The following is a 20,714-nucleotide window of genomic DNA, read 5'->3' on the forward strand; positions in this document are numbered from 1 at the left end:
TCTGGTATATCACATAGAATATGAGTTACTTACCCTGGCCCGGAGGATATGATTCGCTATACGGGGGGTTCCACGGTGGGAACATTTATTTTCTGAATATAAGAATAAAAAAAAAGAGAAGGTTTGCATCTCTCTCTCCTATCCAAGAACACATTAATCACATCTCTCTTAAGCACATTAACATCTCGCGAGCAGCAATTTGGTGACCCCGAGGCTTACAATGGGTATTTTACATTGTTACATTAGATAAAACCATTAGCATATTATTACATTAACATAGTATTGCAAATGAATTATGCACGTGGTTGTAAATATTATATTATGTGAATATAACAACTATATAGCGGCCTATATACTTAATATTGACTGGAGTCCTTCGTTCAATGAGATATCATGATTAAATCCATAAATAATATAAATGCTAGACATCCAAAAATCATGTTTCCTATGTAATTTGGAGAGAAAAACACTTTATCCAACGAGAACATAACACGATAATTTCATATATATCAAAGTATTACTATATTTTCTTCGTTCTTGATCACGTAGTGTGAGCGCCTTGTTCAGCACATGACCGTGATGAAGTTTCATGAAACTCTTACATGAGAGTTCCAATATCACAAATGTACTATATCCAATCCCAGATACATACATTCATTATTTCTCTACGGAAATTACGTGATTCTCGAGGGAGAAAAATCTCAACACATTAAATCAAATTTACTATAGCACTTCGAGTAGAAAAGAGAAATATAACGCGCAAAAAACGTCTAGCGTCTTGCACTAAAAAAAAGAAATGAACGGCGACCTAAACTCTACATCACAAAGCCTGTAGTAGATGGCCGATATAGCAATCAATGTAATATTTTCCCCCCACTCCAGGTAGTATTTGTAGTGTTATCCGCGTGTTCTGACTTCCACCGTCTTTGAAAATTCTTCATTGAATTGAATTATACTCAGTTCGATTGGAAAGGTGCGTGGCTGAGAATATACGCCGTGTTCCAGTCACGTACGAAGGCAACGCCACCAAATTGCCGCTTCCTGCTATCCTCGAAGCGTCCTTTCAATCTTCAAGAAAGGCTACCTTGATACGTATATACACACACACATCTTCAGAGAACAAATTCCGCCACCGAAAAAAGGAAACACTGAGTATATGTGCGTGTGTTTCTCAAAGTAGGAAATCAAAACTTCCTTTTCTTACGGCCCTTCCGTACTCTTGCTGACAGTGGAATAGGCTATGGTGTAATAAAACTGCAATTTCCCGTCCATGATCTCCAAAGATTTACGACGTTCGCCGCTCCTGAAACCGATGAATGTTCGAAATGCTACAAATTACACATCACCGCGCAAAGGCCGGGGCGTTCCAATTTTGAATCGCTGCAGTCCAGAGAGAGAGATAATTGTCTTAGATATTTCTCGAGTTTCATAAACTATCGACGTTTCTCTCTCTCTCTTACTATCAAGAGAGAGTGGCGAAAGATAGTTTCGTGAATGACGGTTTCGTTGTAGGCGGTGATTTGAAGTGAAATAAGACGCTTTTAAATGTGCCAGGAAGAATGTCCATACGTCATCGAAATTGACGCAGGCTATTGTTCCGTTGAGAGAGAGAGATTGAGAATTACTATAAATCATTTTTATATTATCATGGATTGTTCCTTATGACGTCGTTATTAGTGAATTTATTTCATTCGGTGATCGCATTATAAACATGCTTGTGTCATTTCGCGGTGAATTTGGTTTATTTGACATCAGAAAAAACCGTTCAGAAGGCCTTACTTGTTAATCCGTTTATGGGTTCTTACCACTGCGCCACTCAGGCGCAAGTGCTGCATCTGTCTTCCAAATTATGAAGCAGAAAATTCGCAATTTATTTCTCTCTAGTGTAATGCGTGAATGGTTTCAATGTTGTGGGTCTGATAACAATCCATGGTATTAATATATTTTTTAACAATACATAAAAGTTATAGTTTGTACATAGCAGTAAAATAAAGAAAAACTGTAAATTTTATACCCTTAAAATTCGTCATTTTAACTAAACAAATTCACTCTATTTAACTTAACAGCACCAATTAACATCCATATCTGTAACAAAACAAAAATCGATGGGAGTGAACCACAGAGGGTTTAATCCAGATTGTAACAGAGAGGGTAAGACAAAAACTGATATTATATTTTGCACGATAAAGATACTTCACGATGTCTTCTAAAATGAGCAAAGTCTCATTCCTTTGAAGGATGTCTATCGTTAGGTGTAACGAAAAATAACACTATGTCGTGTCTCCATCGATCCGTTGTCGATATCATGGAATCACAGGTATGTGCCAATCTTGCAACACCCTTTCCTTATTCCCTTTCGATCCGGATAATTCCCCGATCTAGGATAGATTCCCGCATCAAACACAACACAAATTAGTAAATAGTCTGGTGTAATTCGAAACGAATCAACTTCGATGCCGAAGAAAGCACGTACGCAAAGTTTGTGTAATAACGCTATTAGGATAATGGATTGAGCCGGTAAGTGTCGTATTACGGAAAGAAAATTCTTTCGAAGAAATATCATCCTGTAAGTGACCACGCGAAATATATATATATATATATATAAGTATATATCAGTGAAGTGAAGGATTGTATCTGATCAAATAGGAAGTCCACTTTAGATAACGTTGTTATTTACAAACACATAGAAAGGAATAAAAATGAATGTATTTATCCCATACACTTCCGTTACGTTATACCATTTTCTGAAAGATATATATTTGTCTCGAATATTTTTAAAAATCTAATAAATAATAAAACTAAACTATAAATATAACTCGAATGATCCTGTTAATTAAAAAAAAATGGGGGTTCAGGAATCACATTATCAGTTAAACCAATTAAGCATTTCTAATAGCTTACTTAAGAAATGCATTAGTTTTTGTTTAATTAAAATAATATGAATAACAAATTTGTTGAATGGTAAAGTTTTGTTCATATATACTTCTAAGAGAGATGTGTGAGAGTAATTATATTATTTTATTAATCCTTTAAGCGGGCTTTTTCTAATGTCACCGAGTCGCATTGTAAATGGCACAGTGGAAACCCTCTAGTAAAGGCCACATCTTTTTCCAAGAAGAATATTTTTCCCCGATTCTGTGCAACCGAATGTGCTCCCCCACCCCCTTAACTCCAAGAACAATTACAGAAACCCACGAAGAGATATACGCTGGCTATTATTCATATTTTATGCTGCTCTACTAAAGGCTCCTTCACACATTCAGTTTTTCTCTGCACAGTTATAACTGAGCAGTTGCATACACACTATTCAGGTATACCTGTACGAGTAAATTTTCAGGAGCCAATTGTAGGTGGTTTGCGTGGGGCGGTGGGTGCCATTAGTCTTCAGTGAACTTCTTTTGACCATGCACTTCGAAATTTTTGATACGAACGCTTCCAAGTCCAATTTTTCCTCAAACATGAGTTCACAAATTGTACTTTCGGGGAAGTTGGCTTGCTTTTAGTACACTAAAAGCTAATAATTCACAAAAAAAAATCGACGCATAAAGTAGTGCAAAGGTTGGTTGAGAAAAAGGAATACTTTCCCACGTTAAATTACGTCGTTTTATGTACAGTGCTGGAAGGGAATTCCTTATTCCAAGAATAATACGGATAAGTGTAATTCTTTTAAACTGGAAAAGGTTTTGTACATCCGTATTTGTATGTGATTAACCGTCTATTGAGAGGGAGAAAAAGAAGAATTCAGAATCAGATATAACCCTCTGCACACTATATAATCCGTCGAGCACATTGCTGGTAACACCCCCCCCCCCAAAGTCAATACTGAAATATTCTATACAACATGTATTGAAAGTATATGATATTTTCTTGTTCGTTGTCAGCAGAGAAGAGTAAAAAAGCATTCTTCCATTCCCATTAAAAATACATGTTAATGTGCTGGGTCGTAACCTTTTTGAGACCATGACCGGTATAATTGAAATTAATAAAATAAATCAGGTGTTTTTCTGTATTTCACGGATCCGTTGTGCCGTGGTCGAAGCATCGGGTGAGGAGGGATTTAGTATACTTTATTGCATTCACTTTTAAGGGATCTCATACCTTTTAACATAGTGAAAAAATATGCTCTAGTAGAAATATCATTAAGAATACTACTTAACAATTGATTTGTTTGAAATTTCTTACCCAAATTTTTATTATGCAATATATACTATCTAATAACAATATAAAGTTTTATATATCTTTATTACATAATTTGTTTTGCAAATTTAAAAAAATAAATGCATTAAAAACAGCTTACACGAATGGCAAAATAGCATGACATCAATGTAATTGAATAAAAATTGATTAAGAATATATAAAAGACGTATAAATGACACCCCTCAGTTTGTGAAATGAAGCAAAAGATTGAGATTTCATAGACGATATTATTTAAAATTTAATTACAAATTTAATTTTTCTTTCAATTTCAGAATTGAAACCTCAACCTTTTCCTTCATTTCATAAACTGGTCAGTGTCCTTCATTTTGAATCAATATTTTCGTTCAGTTGCATTGATGTAATGCTATTTTATCATACGCAATAGCTGCTTTTAATGCATTATTTTGAAAACATGTAAAAACTTGACTAATAGCGAGACAAAACTTTACACTGACATAAGATAGTATATATAACTAAAAATATGTGCAAAAAATTCGAAATAAATCAATGGTTAAGTAGTGCTTTTAATGATATTTCTACTAGAGCATAGTTTTTCACCATGTTAAATGTATGAGACCACGTTAAAATATAACATAGATTTGAAATTCAATTCGGTCCTGTATTCCACCAAAAGTGCTAATAAAAATCAGACAAATCTTGAGACCACCACCATGCACTCAAGCTCTCATCCAAAAAGCTCGCAAATTCTATAATAGATACAAAAAATCACCATTTGGACATTGAACCAGCAAGATCAAAGGTCATCAATAGACGCAAGACTTTGTCTGCGTTCAATCTCCATCTTAAGGAACAGAACGAGCTTTTACTCATTAGTAACTCCCTCTTGGCCGGATTTAAACTCAAACTGCGTCCTAATTAAGGCCATGAAAAGTAACAAACTTGAGGCTCCGACTCATTTTCCGCTATCCCGCTATCCGTCTGTGTCTTTTCATCGTATAAAGCTTCTCAAATGCTACGAGAGTGGTTTGGTGCCAGGGTCATTAAAGGAAGAACTCCCTCTCTCTCTTCATTCCCATCAGTTGAATTTGCATCCTGGACCTGTTTCCAAGTTTGTAGTAGAAAAGGTTTCGAACTGTCTTCCGACTGAGATTTACGTTTAAAACGTGCATGGAACTCTGAGTAATTATTGCTTCAAAACTTGGACGTGCGATTCGGTGCTCTAGACGTAAGAACGAAGCTCATAAAAGAGAATTTCCTTGGAATGAATGCGTCGATCGTAGGAAATGTGTGCACTCACCTCGGATTGGAATTCGAAGTGTCTCGAATAGGAATGGATTGGAATTTTTTTGATAGCATTTGAAATGTGCGAGTCTTTTATAGATATCTTGTCAGACATAAATTGTTATTTAGAGTTTAGTTTCTTTTAATGTCATTTATAAAAACTATGACTCATCAATATCACGTATTGTAAAGTATATATACTCATCTCGTGACCCGCGGGACAAATGTGGCTCTCGCAGTCAATTGATCTGGCCTGCGACTAATAACCAAACCACTCAAGTGGCCCACGAAAAAGAATATCAGATCATTCAAAAGGCCCGCAGCACATGTCCAAATCATTTGAATGACGCACGACACACCTCCTGTTTACTCAAGTGGCTCGAGGTGCATTTGTAGCTCAATGGAATAGCTGTTACGTAAGGAACATTTACAGAAAGTTTATGTGGCTCGCGGCACATTTCCAAATAACTCAAATGGTGTGAAGCACATTTCTACATCAGTTGAGGGGCGTGAGGCACATATCCAGATCATGTAGTCTGCCAACGGCACATACCCACGTCGCTTCGGTGACCCCAAACACACGTCAAAATCTCTTGAGCGACGCGCGACACACCTCCTGTTCACTTACGTGGCTTGTGGTACGTCTGTGGAATGACTGTGTGGTGAGGCACATTTTCAGATAACTCAAGTTGTCCACGACGCGTTTTCAAACCGATGAATTGGCCTGCACTCTCTAAAAGATGAACACACTCGTTATAAAGCGTATTTTTTAGAACAATCTATAGTATTTTTATAAAGTGAAACTAATGATTGGACATCTCTTCAATTATGTCTAAGTATATTTATTGTGTAATTGTGATATAGTAATGCACGTGATCACAATTAAATTGGAGGAACTTAAGCATTCGTAGTGCCAGCTTCGAGAGACTGATTCGAATTAAAGTTGTGCTCCGTTCGAAAGAAACAAAGTGCATCAAGTCTGGTCTATCGCCATGGGTAATTTACTACCGGGTGATGATGCGCGCGCCGGTAGTGTGAAGGTTTTACCTAACAGTCTGAGTGGGTATCTAGTGTTGCGAGTGAATTCCAGTGCTACCATCTATTTTTCAAACCATGAGTGAAGTGTGATGATTAAAATTTAATTTTCGTAAAAAAATATTTATTTTATTTTATTTGTATCCCTGTAGGTCTGATGCTCTCTGTGGCGAAAGTTATTGACATATTGATGGGCTCGCATTCACGCCTCAAAGGTGAAACCGCAGAAAACCAGCCACACCGCAGAAAGCCTACCACTACTGTGCCGCCGGTGGATCTCGAATCCGCGTCGAACACCACGCACAGCGACAGTTGATATACTGAACATGCTAAAAAGTTATGAGAAAACGATTTTACGATGGGAGAAAATAGCTGAGTTTGTCGTCAGCAGGGGGCAAATATTTATTTATTTATTTAGTTATTTATTTATAAAACAAAGCTACAGGTTTAAACCCAATTACAGCTTGCAGTAAAAATAAAAATTTGCACAGAATAGAAAAATCGACATGATAAAGTACACAAAAGACAAATAAAAAGTAACAAAGAATTACGCAAAATACAAAAATTCTATACAAAGATATACAACGCAATCACAGCAAAAATCTTCTAAAGTCGGTAACAGACGAATGAAAAATATCCAGATGTTGAGGAAGCGCATTATAAAATTCGGAAAATCTGTTTATAGCACAGAAATTACCAATATTAATATTATATGATTTGATGGCAAATAAACAATTAGATCTTGTATTGTGACACTTAATATTGAAACAGATTTCATTAAGAATGGGTATACAATCAATTTGGTTAGTCAACAGTTTCTTGAAAAAAATAACGAGCAAGTACTCTCTGCGTTTTTGTAAGCTATTGACATTGAAACTGTTTCGTAGATGAGTGGCAGATAGAATATTGTTATAAGGACCATATTTTTTGAAATATAAATATAAATACCTTAGAAAATTGTTTTGAATAATTTTAAGACTCATAATTTCAATATATATGGCTCAAGAAGATAACCACAGTAAAAAGAGAAATGCCCAATCAACCACATATGTGAAATACTTGATTCATTCAAGGTTCGCATAATTCGAAATTGTACAATCCTCCTTGAGTTTTTCTAATTTAATGTTGAAATTTTTGGTTTAATTTGATTTTTTTTCTGGATTTTGCTATATAATTCGAAATTGCAGGGAAAAAAAAAATCATGATTTTATAGTATGAGCAAATGTAGGCAGTCGACTTGATCCATAAGCATTTTTTATTGTATGCAAAACATTCAATTTTTTTCACAAACTCAAATCCTATCTTTTTGTTGTCATTTTTACAATTTCAAGACACTGCGAGAAGATATAGTGTTTCTGCAGATATTTTGCGATTTTACTTCCATTGGAAAAAGTTAGCGCACTCTATGGCCTCAATAGAGAACAAATATTAAATAAAATGATAAAATGTGTCGACGACAGCTAAGCTGTATATTGACCCCACGTCCAAGGTTAAAGTGTTTTTCTTCCCAAGTCCAAGTGTTTTATGTTTTGATATCAGAAATATATTTGCCGTGCTTTCCAAATTTTTTATCTAATGAAAGTATTATGTACATAGCGGTTAATAAATGTGGACATTTGATGTGTGAATCGCAAAATTCGTTCAAATAGTGAGAGGTTGATATTATTGCATTACGTGGGGGGATCTTAAAAATCGTCTGTTTGGGAGAAATTTGATCCAGAGGATTTCATCCGTTGACTCCCAAGGGCGATGAGTGCACTCCATTGGTTTTGAAATGTGTCGCGGGCTACTTGAGTTATCCGGAAATGTGCCTCGAAGCACTCACGTGATCCGAAGGTAAGCTGCGGGCCACTTTATTTGATAAATCTATAAAAGTGCTTTAGGCAATCAAAGTGATTAGGAAATGCTCTTCGACTCAAATAATTAATCTGGAAATGCAATTTGTGTCCCTTAAATGATGTAGAAATGTCCCAAGAGACATTAAACTGATCTAAAAGGTTTTGCGGGCCGCTTAAGTGAATTGTAAATGTGTCACGAGCCGGTTACGTGTGCTGCGAGCCACTAGAATGATCGTGAAAAAAGCCACATGATCTTGAAAAAATTTCCGCCATCTGGCGCGGTGGGGTCATTTTGACCCCACGCATTCTTTATCTTGCTACCCCTTGAGAATGAATTGCATCTGGACCATCTTATTTTCAGTATATTGCAAGCTAGTTGTTTACACGTGTTTGACAAATTTATGATGGAATTCTCTACTTATCCCCTCTATATCATTGATCAAAGCTTCCGTGGGGTCAAAATTACCTCACCACACCACTGACGTAAGTATTCTTTTTGTCTGACGACCGGAGTGTTCACGAAATGTCGTATCGGAAAAGCGCCAGTTTTCTCGATAACAGTTTCAAATTAATGATGAAACATCAAATATCAGAAGTAAGGCTCGAATGCAAGCCGATCTCTCGATTAGAAAATTATCGGTGCAGAGAGCAACAGGCCTACAACGGTAATATCATCAAACATAACACTTCGCTCATAGTTGTAAAAATATGTGGTAGATGGCAGCACTATAACAAGCATTACACAGAAACAAGCTCCACTTTAGGTTCACAACACGGACACGCACATTCCAACATGTACCGATTCGTTAGAAGCTTCGCAGAGGAATATGAACGATGTGTGGGTAAGTAGTAGTAGAGGTGAGGCTGAGGACAGTGTTGTTAGTGAAATGTACGTAAGATCTGTATGATCCATGTCATAGTGTTAAAAAAAAATTATAAAGTGAAATAAAAAATGAAAAAAAAAATATATAATATATATTTAGTGAATTATATTGACACAGATGAATGAAGTCATGTAAAAAAGTCATTTCTCAGGCCCGCCATTTAGGGGGGGGGGGGGGCAGGGGGCCGTTGCTTTCCACCCCAGCTTTGGAAAATACACTAAAAATAATATATATATATATACATATATATACATACATTGAGTACATGTGCTTTGTCCCCCCGCTAGAAAATGTTTGCCCCCCCCCCCCGGAGAAAGTGAAATGACGGCCCTGTGTTGATTTTTAAGATGTATTAATAATTGCTGGGGTAAAAATGACCCCACGACGCCATTTACGCACAGAATTTTCACAACGCCAGTAAAGGGTTGAGGGATTTGGAAACGCGTGTGTGAGAGCTTGGGGTGATTTGAGTCATTGAATATGTGCCGTCGGCAGCTTGAAAATTATGTGGAAACGTGCTGTATATTGGATCGTATTTAAGGAGTCACATTTGGCCAGCGGGCGATTGGTTGAGCATATTTGATCCCGATTAAGAGAGGTCAAATTTTTCTTTTCGTAAATTTCTTTTCTATGTAATTTCTTTTGGGGAATTCTTTTCCATGTAATTTCTTTCGTAAATCTCTTCGCCTATATAGCATGAACAGTAGATTTCTTCTGAACTGGTCATTAGAAAAGACCCCATACGGGGTGCCTGTGAATCATTAATTATATTATACCACGTTCATTTTCTTCTAGTCACCCACCCACCCACTTGTGATAAAAAAATCAAACCCGATATAAAGAATTGTTTTTAATTTTGTAACAAGATGGATCACAATTTTTATTTTATTACTATTATTTTTTTTTTTTAATTTTAGTAAATATGTTTGGGACTCTCAAATTCAAACATTTAATCATATTGCTGAGTGTTTAGTAATTTAGAGAACCTCAAGCCGTTTACATCAAGCCGATAATGATTCAATGAAATTTACGTAGTGGTTTTGATTCTATTCGATAAATCTATATAACTATGAGTACTTCGGTAATTAGTATTTCAAATCTATTCAGGGGTTATGAAGTTAACTTGTTTTCGATATTTCTATTGAATTCAAGCATATGTCATTTACTTCACCAGACCGTCAATAAGATCACATTGAATCATTTACATATAAATGGAATGAATGGATTTATAGAAAGCTACTTGGTAGAAAAATGATGAATCAGTTTCGATTCAATATAACCGTTGTTTAGTAAATGTACGATTAAGCAGAAGTAGGAGATTATACCTCGTTCAACTTTTATTAAAATGATTTAATCAAATTTTTCTGGTTCGTGGATTTCCGGTATACGTTTCACACAGAATTCGAGAGTTATTTTCGAAAAATTACTTATTTAACCCATTAAATGCAAGTATAGAAAGCCAGAAAAATCGTTGAAAAAAATCTATCTCGAATCATACTGCTTATGCAGGGCTTTAATGAGGCTGTACAGAGCCTCCAAACTCTCTGCTAAAATAAATGTATTAAAGCAATATCACATTCCAGATATACTGGGTGCATAACAAACAGGGGGGGGGGTATGACATTCCACTGATGAAACGTTGATCCTAGAGGTATACTTCCAGTTAGAGAAAGTTTCCAAATTACGTACAGTAGAGTATTGCTTATCCGACATAAATAGCCGGAAGAACGTCGGATAAGCAAAAATATCGAATAATAGGGAGGAGTTAAGAAAAAGCCAATTAACCGACCGCCAACCTATGTTATAAGTATACACATTATGAACCTAATATAATCATGTTTTAAAACTTTCTTTTTCTTTTCGTCGCCATTACTTGCGTGAATTTCTACTTTTAAACAACACAACGCTTGTCAAATTAACACACGGACAAATACGCATTTGACAGACCATAAACCAATCCGCATACAATCATATACTGCACTGCATTGACTCAACACAATCTTTAGCAGGAGGCATCATCGCCAAGCTTGTGACGTCACTGAGGAAGGGCATCTAACCTATAGCCATTTAATATGCTACAGACAAAGGTAAAGATCAAGCATGCATCGGCATGTTATATCGAATAGCTATAGGCGAAATGACCTGCTTCAGTTATGTGACGAGGTTCGCGCAGAGGCCTTTTGCTATAGATGGTGTTGACTGAGTAGTGAATTGTGACAGTGAGTGAATGAGGGTGGGGCGAATGATAGACACTTGAGTCGTAGTGCAGGCGGTTGCGCCACTGTACCACCGCGAATACGCGCACAACTTGCAGTTCTTCTTGCCGATTTTTTTTTTTCGGTGGGATGTCGGATAATACAGAATGTCGGATAAGCGAAGGCCGTATAAACGCGAGACTCTACCGTATATAGATATACCATTTTCATACTCATATATGTCATTCATGTTTCAAGGGGTGACCTATTAGTGGACAAGTGAGTGGGCGAGTGCCAGTAAGTGGCCCTATGACACACCAAGTGAGTGTGGACACTCATACGGTCATGCACTGGGTCACTCATATGGTCACTCACTCAACTATACAGTCAGTCACTTAGTTACCCATACGATTATTTACTCGGTCACTGATAAGCTCACTCACCCAAACATGTTGTCACTCACCCAATCATCTGGTCACTCACCCAATCATCTGGCCACTCCCACAGTCAGTTGTTTAGTCGGTCTTAGTCACTCGTTTGGTCATATACACACGCTCTATGTGTTTTCGTCATTCACATGATTTTGCCATCTCTATGTTGGTGTTTCTCAATCGCTGGGTCGCTGACCAGTACCGTGCGCTAACACTAGTCACATCGGACCATGAGTGATTCACAGTTTAATTTTTCTCATTAATTTCTCGTTAGTTGTGTGTTTGGCCGGACGTTTCACTTAAACAAAAGAGATTTACAGGGCCGCGAGCTTCCAAAGGTTGAAAACCACTGCTCTAGGTACCGCTTTTGGTCATTCACATCTTGTACACCCTCTACGTCACCCACTGACTGGTCCTTCGCTCTGTAGGCCACCCTTTTGGTCATTGACATGCTTGCTCAAGCTCCAAGTTCTTTTCTTACTCAAGTGCTTGCAAACACTCACTCATCTAGTCCCTAACTGCCTGGACAGGTGCGGATTTATTGAGGGTTATACAAATTTTGCCGGCCTTCCAATATGCTTCTAATTTTCTTGAACACTCATTCCTCAAATTTGTCGCTTCTCTGAATTAGCCGCCCGCCAAGCATCACCCACCCCCCTTGTAAATACCACTGACGTTTTTCATCGTAGCTCAGTTGAATTGGTAATATTTACTAAAGTCGTCGACAAAGATACTATTCATAACTTATTATTATGTTACGATAACTGTAGCAAAATATTGTTGTGCATAACAAATAGGTACATTTTAACATTTTACAGGCTGAATTCAGATTGTGTGTGTTTCATTATTTTTACCCTTCTGATCCCCTTCTTTACAGAAAATATCATCCAAGAAATTAGGAAAGAGAAAATATTTCCTGTATGTTTTTTTTTTTTGGATTCGGTGTCCATGAAACAAATTAGAATAAAAATTTGATCTTTTTTTTTTGACCGTTTCTTGATCCTAATCAATAACGGTTTTTTTAATGATAAATTCAGAAGTAAAGATGAGTGACACGGTAAAGATGAGTTAGCGCCATTGCCGCCCTTGATAAAACGCGGGGTCCGGTGTGAAGATATTAGCGTAGCCAGGTGCGCCTCAAAAATTTCGGGACAAAAATAAATGTTGAGGACCACCTTTGTCCCGTTTTTTTGTATTGTGGGAGGGGGGGGACAAAGATCCATTATTTCATAATATGCAGACACGATGATAAATATTCATGTAAAAAATCTTAAACACACAATCAAATTTATATTCACATAAAAATACAAAGTATTGATAGAAATTTATGTTCAAATGAAATTTTAAACTAATGAGGAAAAAACATTTCCCGAAAGTAATGAAAATTTTAGATTTGATGAATTAAGAACAATTGAAAGGAAATAATTCAAGAATCAATGAAAATCCAGAATTATAATGAAATCAAAATTCAAGAATTGATCAAAATTAAGAATTAATGAAAGAATAATTCGAAAAAGATGAAAACTAAGAATTAATGAAAATAGTTATTCTAGAATTAATGAAAATAGTTATTCTAGAATTAATGAAAATAGTTATTCTAGAATTGATGAAAATTAAGAATTAATAAAAATAATTATTATAGAATTGATGAAATTTCAGAATTAATCAAAAAAATTAACAATTGGTTAAATTTTTCAATAATTTACCGTCGGTGACGGGGGCCCCTTGCGACCGCACTGTCGTACATTCCCCTAATTGCGGCTCTGGTTAGTGCATTCTGACATCCCATTTCTAAATCTTTCTTTAACATGGAGAACTATTTCTCTAGCGATTTAGGTTTCTTCATCCATGTCGGATCTATAAAAAATCGATTTCTGTGGAAGGCAAATAAATAATAATAAAGAAATGAGATAGAGGGGGGGGGGGGGGAGAGAAAGAAAAACTCTCTTAGAGATCGTTTCTGTAGGAGAGGTAACAGCTGATGGTGTAACATTCATCTTCAAAGAGAATATCCATTGACCTTAATCACTATCAAATAAGTCTAACGTATTGAGAGAGAGAGAGAGAGAAGGGTGTTTTTCTTTTCTCTTCTCTGTGTAAGGAACATTCTATAGGAAATGTTTCTTGTGATATGTGTCTAGAACTTAGGCTCTCGTTTTCTCTCTCTCTCTCCCTCTTGGACCTATTACTCACAAATCATTTCTTCAAAGGTACCTATCTAATGGCCTTGCGTTTGTCGATGCCAAAGATAGAAACACAAAATACTTATGTCCTGAGATATATTAACAACATCTATGCTCAGAATATTATCGCAAAGATTTTGATCATACGCGTGTTTCAAAAATTGTCCTGCAGGAGAAATTTGGCCCTCGGTGGGATCTGATCTGTTCCGTGACCTCAAACCTAATTTTCTAAAAGGTCATAATTAGGTACTTAACTATTCTCTGTTATAATGAACAGAGCGGCACATTTTCAAATTACTTCAGTGACCCGCGGTACAGTTCCTCATTAGGTGAATGGCCCGTGACATATTACTAGATGGAATTCCGATATATTTGTACATATCACTCAAGTGATCCTCGGCACATTTTCAGATATCTCGAACGGCCCGTGACGCAGTCCCATTCATTTACAGATTATTCAAGTGACTCACGGCACATTTAAAGATGGCTTGAGTGACCCCCGCGGAGCAGTTCCACAGCACTTGAATAGCGTGCGGAACATTCGCAGATTACTTAAGTGCCGCGCAGCATATTATCAAATCACTCAAGTGGGACATGACATTTTCCCAGACCACTTGAGTGACTTGCGTCATATTCGCATCCTACTTAAGTAAGCCCGACACAGTTGCAGAACATTTAAATGACTCGCGGCACATTTCTATTCTTAAATCTCAGCATATTCACAGATCGAGGCACATTCCAGATCACCAGTGCCAGAGACCTTCGACGCAGTTCCGGATCACTCAAGTGGGCTGCGGAAACTTCACAGATCACTTAAGTAACTACTACCAGAATTCCCGATCACTTGAGTGGCCCGCGGCACATTCCCAAATCACTTAGGTGACTAGCGGAATACTAACAGATTACTTAAGTAACCTGCAGCACAATTCGCCACAGTTGATCACTTAAGTGTACCGCGGCACATTCATAGATCACTCAATTGTCCCGCGACATGTTTTAAAATAATGGAAATGTACTTCACTTTCCTAAAAGTTGAACACCCTTGAATTAGATACTAACCTATTCGAATGCCTAAACACTTATTTCCGACTTAGAACTTAGTTTTGGCGAAGCGTTAAAATTTCAATAGAATCGTGCTTTTAACTGTACCTACGTGGTTGAAAAGTTGCGATAGGATCAGGAAATAGCCCGTGTTCGGTAATCGGGATTCAATAAGGAAGCAGTTTACGTGTCTCGTAAACTTGCGAGTCCCGCTTGTGTTCTGTGCTTTTGTCTGAATGGAAATTCTTCGAGTCTTTTACCTTTCGGACGTGCATTTAGTTAGCGGTAGTATCTTAGAAAATCTCACAAAGTGCTTAGCTTATTGACCAACCAACGGGACACTGCTGTCTGTCTATGACGAAAATTTTCGGGAGTTTTGACTTGTTTTTCGGAAAATTTACTTGAGATGATAATACGCTATGGATTTGTTTATGAAATAATTTTCTTTAATTTCGATGGAACTATAGAGTATAATGATTTCAAGTGCATTCACTATTTAATTCAAAACAAATTTTTGAAGTATTTTCCATCCCCAACTCCGTAATTTTTGACATATCCGCATGGTGCTTACGTTTTTTTTTTTAAATACATGATATATTATGTTTAATGAAAATAAGAAGATTAAATTATAATGAAAACATACACATAAAAATGCATAATTACTGTCATTGCAAAGATAATTGTGAATAGAAATATAAAATGTATATCAGTATAATTATCGTGTATAACTACACAACGTGACCTTAAATGGAAGTCACGCTGTGATATTTTAACTAAAGAAATCAGAAAATAAAAATGCAGTAAAATATATTTGTGAAATAAAAATTTTATCAATGAAATATATTTGAAAGATTTATTTTATGCATTGATTTATTCTATTATTAATTACGCAATTAGTGTCTGGGAGGAGCATATTACGACCCGGAAGTTAGATAGCGTTTACAACAAAAAGAGATCCCAAATAATATAGATAATACCAAAATACTGTGCCATACAAATATCTCTGAGACTATACTACTCACACCGGATTATCAAATTTTCACAAATAAATGAAAAAAAAAATATTTTACAAAATATCAAAGTAGAACCACTACTAGATACAATCGAATATGTCAATTGCTAAAGTCTAATAAAACACTATATAAGAAGAGCTTCTCCTACATTGTCCATAAGGTACTTACAGTTATTAATGAATTTATTATGTGTGAATTATACGTTGGTAAAGGTGCTTATAAATTCCAAAAAGGTGTGGATGTGGTATGGTAAATGGAAATATGGCCATTACCGTTAGTTGTTTCTATTTTTTTTTCTGGTGATATTTCTATTATTTCAGGGTACTACCTTATGACTACAGAAACTTTACCAGCTTGAATCGGCGACGTTGTCTTTTAAACCTACAATAAAAATTAATAAGCTAATATTGCTTAAAGTTTCTTACTTTTTATGAAATACATACAATGCTTTATAATCACACGTATTTTATAGTCTCGCAATGACAAAACTTCTTTACTTTCGGTTCGTGAAAACTTTCCAATCGCGTAGCCACACAATTCCATTATTAAAAAGCAAAGTATTGTCTACAAATTCTTTATCATTTCTGTTTTAGCCATCAGTCGGTCTACAAAATATTCGCTCTATTATTTTATCTTTTCCGGATCAGCAAATTAATATTCTCATCTTAGTATTCATTTTGCCTGTCCGCAAGTAATTTTTCCTACTTATAAGTTTATGCTGGACCACAAATTATTTTCAATACCCCTCCATTTTATTTATCTGCTTTTTTTTTTATCATAAAATTATTTTCTTTATTTAACCGTAGAATGGTAACTATACGTCTAAGAGATGTAATTCGTATAGGTATCGTAAAACATTTTTTATAGGTACCATCTTATATATAAATGTGAAAGTATGTATGTATGTTCGCTCTTTATACAAATCCACACCGTTGATAGTATCACTCCAATTTTTTTAGGATTTTTCGCCAATGGGTAGAAGGAGCCGTAAGCATATTCCCGGCAAAAAATATTTTTATCAATTTATTTTATTACAGATATTTCTTTAAAAAAATCCCTCTTTTTCACCATTTTTCCATGGTTTTAAATCAGATGCAAAGTTTTTTTTTTCAAATTTTGTCAACACAAAAGATGTGCATCTTAATGAATTTTCCATAGCAATTTCAATTTTAAGCTTTTGTGAGAATTGGAGTTTCCTGGAAGACCCTAAAACTTACAAATTGGTTGACATTGTCACAAACACAGAGCAGACAGTTCTCTACTGGGCAGGATTTATGAATTCTTTGGATATTCCGGGTGTGCCACCCCACAACTTGACCCTCATAGTTCCAGCACCCAAAATGCTTTCAAGAAATTTGGAAACACCGAGGTTCTGCAATCGCACCAGACTCTGCATGAAGAAATTGCACAGTTGCATCATTGAAGCAATTATTCTAATTGGATGTGTCAAAGGAGAAGACGTCTTCAATGCACGAATCCCAATTATCACTGAAGAAATTCCAATCCCTTTCAGGTGATTACAGTTCCCGATTCGTTTGGCTTTTTTCCATGACAATCAACGTAGCACATAGCGGGTCGTTAGCAGTTGTAGGAGTTTCTTTTTCGGCTGACTCATAACAATTTCCCCGGATTTTTTTACATTTTTGTGCGTGTTTATTTGTGTAGAATGAGTGGTAATTTCTTCAAAACTTTTTGAAGGCGTCACCTCGGGACGTTTTCCATGTTAAAAGTGTCTTAAACCACATTTTCACCTCAACAGCGAAAACTTTGGCTTCTTATTTTTCCCCCTTGAGATGTTCTAGATTTATACGAATAACATTGTTTAACACTATAGCTTTTCTTGAATCATCCCGAATGCATATGCCGTAGATATTCCCTGCATTTGCATTATTCCGGACATTAAATTGATGATACAATCGCGTTTCGTTTCCCGTCTCTTAACAGGATGTGGGCTCATGTTCTGCGAGTAGAAGACAACTTATTCTCATCTCCGATGGGACCGAAAACTTTCCCGCAATGAGCCCCCCCCCCCCCCATCTTAAAAACAAGTCACTAAGAAAGAGCTTTTCATTCATTAACGGTCCACCATTTACATATGAATACTTTGTTCGTTGCCTAGGAACCTAAATTAAAGCAAACATTTCGGAGAGACTTTTAGTCTCTCTTCAACCCCGGTGTGAGAACAAAATCAAGAGCTTTAATGAATGTTATTTATACTGCGATATCGGACGGTAGAAAGGAGAGGAAAAACATTCAACAAGCAATACCATAATATTTTTTTTTCCCATATCTAATCTTAGAAATTGCGTGATACATTACATTTATTGAGAAGATATGAAATTCATCGCCCTTAGAACAATTCAACGCCATCGTTATTTTTATAATACAGAGAACTATTTTTATTTTATTCTTTACTCGAGTTATTATAATAATGATACCTGTTTTCGCTTCCTATTGTCCGCGCCATTTGAAAAAAAAAGCTTTCAAATGATCCGTTGAGCGGGATATAATGGAGCATCGTGAATATATTTCACCACAGTTTCTAAAGAAATAAGGAACCGATATTTCTCTCTCAGGCATAATGTAAAAAGGGTTTTATCCTATTATGTGTTGTCAACCGAGTAAAATATCTACCGAAGCATTTATACAAGATTTTCGCAATGCATAATTTGCGGTGCGAAAGTAGTATATTGGCATATTTTACAATAAATTAAACGACGTTCATGGAAATGAAAACTTCATTGCACGATGTCTTGTATTTCGTGAGATTTTGTAATTAAATTGAATATAGGATATTTGTTTCGGAGCTAGCATGATTTTTTTTTTTTTTGCTGGTTTATAATCATTCAAACGTGCTGCCAGATCTTTCTGAAATACATTTGCCGCGTGAAACATTTTCATAATTGTATTACATCAGTTTCAAGATAGATTTCGTAGGAGGATTCAAATAATATTTATTACCCTCATTTTAGAATATAAAATTGTTCTGTATTGCTTGTAGTAGCATGAACACTGATGTATCACTGGCATCAACAGAACTAGCCAGTGAATTGGAAATCCAAGCAAGGTCACCTGTAGAGGAGACAAATTAGGTATTTGACGACGAGGACAGATTAAGTGTGATTTACTCGGCTGCAATAAATTGCTTTGATGTTAACTTATTCGGTGGAGATTTGAGATTATCGCTTGACCTCAAGAACCCATCTATTGCTATTGTGAAACATTAAAAACAAGGCGTTAAACATTGATAGGAAATAAGCGACACCACATCAAGTCCAGCATATGGACCAACGAACGTCAAGAACTATATCGAAGATCACAGCGGTTGCTTTGGTGTAGCGCAATAGGTGCTCTGAGGCGCTTAGAGAAGCTTGTTAGTGAGCGAGGACGCTCACAAATGCTCAGATATTTACATCATATTCGTTCTGTACAAAATTGTATTTATAAATAAAAGCGAGATGAGTCCATCCCTTAGGGACGCCTTGAAATCAGTAAAAGATGTGGGAAAGGACGGGACGCATCTGTTCTTATCGGTCTGTCAATTATTAACGCGTTTATAATTGCAGCTTGATGCGCTTTAAATTCCATTTCGATATCTGTATATTTTGTATTACACAAATTAGGAGTATTTCAAGAATTCTTTTTAGATATGTCAAAAGGAAGTATGACACTGGACTAGAAGTGAAATTTAATTATGCAAGTTATTTAGTTACCCATTTTAAACTATTGCTACTTAACCGTACATGAGCGTCGTACACATTCCTGTACGGAATTTCTAACGAATTGGTGCATGTCGGAATGTATGTAAGTGTGACCCTAACATATTTATTTGATCGTATTTATGTTGTATAAGACGTATACCCGACCTGGCATATACATTTTTGTAGAGATTTGTCCAGCCCCGAACTAATGTTTCAAGTCTGTGCATCAGATTCCATGCTTCACAATTTTCAGACGAAGGGGAAATTTAAATACAGTCCACACCTCTTAATGCGATCACATTGGAACTTGAGGTATCTGTAGACAATAACCGAGTGATAACTATATAAGAAAAAGTCAATTTTGCAAGTACGGTGACCATACATCCCATTCGACCAAACGATATGTATGCTAAACGGGTATTGATAAATATCCGGACAAATCTGTCTGTTTTTCTTCCTCATATAAATGGTTGCGAAATGTTCAGTCGTTTCTTTTTTTTTTTTAAATTCTATTCTAAAACGAGACTTTCTTTTCCTTTGAGCTAAAACCCTGCATTTTTGTTATTCAGCCATTGTGAAGCATTAGAATGGAACTGTCTAAGGTATATGTCATGAATTACGATATTTTATGTACAAACTTTGAGTGATTACATTGATCCCTTGCGACAGTCCCTTGGAGAAAAAAAAATTGAATCTGGTCAACTGAAAGAAACCGACAAAGAACTCAAATGGTTTTTTTTTTTCTCCCATCATACATTTTCTCACATAGAGTCACTGTGTACTACGGACTGTTGACGACATTAAGTAAGGAACATTTTGTCATTAGAGGGAGGGGGGGGGGTACCTTCTGACCTCCTTGCAACCCGATAACAACTTACACGGTAAAAAATAATTTTCATTTATACCTCCAAAAGTCCCGGAAACTTTAAACGATTTATCCTATGTTAGGATATT

Source organism: Pholcus phalangioides, unplaced genomic scaffold (genome assembly GCF_987345545.1).
Source record: "Pholcus phalangioides strain wild (caught in Gottingen) unplaced genomic scaffold, Ppha-v1.0 ptg000008l_1, whole genome shotgun sequence".
Classification (NCBI taxonomy): Eukaryota; Metazoa; Arthropoda; class Arachnida; order Araneae; family Pholcidae; genus Pholcus; species Pholcus phalangioides.